This window comes from Pteropus vampyrus, unplaced genomic scaffold (genome assembly GCF_000151845.1).
Source record: "Pteropus vampyrus isolate Shadow unplaced genomic scaffold, Pvam_2.0 Scaffold75, whole genome shotgun sequence".
In the NCBI taxonomy this organism is placed as follows: Eukaryota; Metazoa; Chordata; class Mammalia; order Chiroptera; family Pteropodidae; genus Pteropus; species Pteropus vampyrus.
The window spans coordinates 407,960-410,214 of record NW_011888856.1 but is presented as its reverse complement, the minus strand read 5'-3'; positions in this window follow the sequence as shown (position 1 = coordinate 410,214).

Sequence of the window (2,255 nt, the reverse complement as noted above, 5' to 3'; positions counted from 1 at the left end):
TTTCTACCCTCTGCTTTCTGGCTTCTGGTTAAGTTTGCCATGGGGTTAGGGTTGCCAGATGCCGCCACCACCACCACAGCAAACTCCAGGACACACATCTAGTTTGAATTTCAGATAAACAAGAAATAATTTTTTAGTAGAAGTATATCCAAATATTGCACTTATACTAACAAGAAATTCTTTGTTTATATGAAATTCCAATTTAACTGGGTATTCTGCATTTTATCTGGCAGAGATCTACGCAGAAATCACTGAGGGGATGTGAGGGTCGGGCAGACAAGTGGGGGACTCTTTATCTCCCCAACTCCATCCCTGCCGGGCCCCAGGGTAGCCATTTCTGGGGTCTTCTACCTCAGGCCACAGCTCCTGTCAGGGAGCCCCCTCCCAGGGTACAGCTCTCACTGTTTCTGTCACAGCTCCTGCTGGGGTGGCAGGTAAATCTTCCTGCTCTTCCGCATCTCTGGGTACCTCACACCCCTGTGGTCCCATGAACCCTGCCCTCACCTCCACAAATGGTCTCCCTTAAGTTATCGTTCTTCGATTTCCCACTTTGAGTACACCAACTGCTTTCTGCTGGGACACTTATCCACACAGTCACTTGTTTCCTCCCGAGGGCCAGGATGGTGTCTGACCTGTACACTGAATTTGTCCCTAGTATGCACTCTACGTATTTGTTGACATATTGATTGAATACAATTCCTTCATTCACATGTATTTACTGTGTTAGAAGTTCTCATAGTGTGACCCTTGGACTTTGACTAATTTAAGAAACATCGTATGGTAACGATGTTTAGGACTAGATTGTCAGGGCCACACTGGGCCTATTGATTCAGAGGCTCTGAAGATAGGCCCAGAGATGTTGGGTTTAAGAAACCCTCGGTCATTCTGGCGTCTGCTAAATTTGAGAACTATTGGGCTAAGACTTGGGAATACGATAGTGAACAAACATGACAAGGTCCCCCAACTCAGAGTTATTATCAATATAGCAGACACATCTGTACATATTCGTCCAAAAACATGACATAGCTACCTTTAACAGACAGCACCTGAATACAGTCTACCTATGTACACCTGTGAATGGTTGTCCCAAGTAATTCATAGTCTGGGCTCGTCCTCTGTACAAAAACCCTGGAAGCTTCCAGCGGGCCCTTTCTGAACCTGACCTGAACATAAACTGAACTTCGCCAGTTTAGGGAAGCTGAATTCTCTACCTCAAACTAAATTTAGTGCTCGCCAATAGAGGAGGCAGGAGAGTTGACAGAAAATAAGGGAAAGCCTGTAGAATCATCTCACGATGCTGAAATACTTTCAAATATCCTATCTTATATTAAACATCAAAAGCAAAAGTCTGACTTACATAAAAACCCATTTAAAGTTATACTACCCTAAAATCCAAACTCCATTTTTTACATGTGAACACAAGGTATTTTTGCATCATTTAATATGTTCTATATTTTCCAAGAATGAAAGTGTTCTGCCAATTAAGGGCACATTGTACTTTGTTTTGTTCTTGTCTTAAGTATTGTTCATCATTTCCAAAAATCATAACGCCAATGGGTGTCTGAGTTGCCAGTGCATTTCTATCAGTCATATTCGTGGCTGTCATATTCCCCATTATTCTAATAGTGGGAAACATCTGACTCCATTATGTCTTCCAGCACAGTGTGTCTCAAATTCATGAGTCACCTGGGGATGGTATTACAATGCAGATTCTTACAGTGAGTCTGGACTGAGGCCCGAGATTCAGCTTTTCTAACGAGTTGGTACTGAGTCTGCTGGCCCATGGACCACACTTTGCGTTGCGAGGTTCTACTGTAACTCTGCCCCACCACTTGAATATCGAAATAGATGTTATTTTATTATTAATTTATTTCTTTTATATAATTAGACATTACATCAATTAAATATGCAGTTAACTTTAATTTTCCATGGATTTTATTTCATGATAATAAAGGGAGCAACACACAAAAAAATCAGTATTGAAAAAGAAGGTGTAAAATCTGAGAGCCGAGAATATTGGTCTAAGTTCTTTAAGGTCATCTCATGTGTTTGTCATATGTGTAATTTAGAGATGAGGAGGCTAAACCATTTTCTGCATGGGAATTGTCCTGGAAAAAAGGGTCACGAATGGGCATGTCTTGGTTTAAACCAAGCAAATTTAAAGAAAGCTTTTTTGGGAATCTGGGGGGAAAGAGGCACTCTGATTCTTAAGAGAGTAGAACCAGGAAACATCCCTCTCTCTTCCTCTGGACATT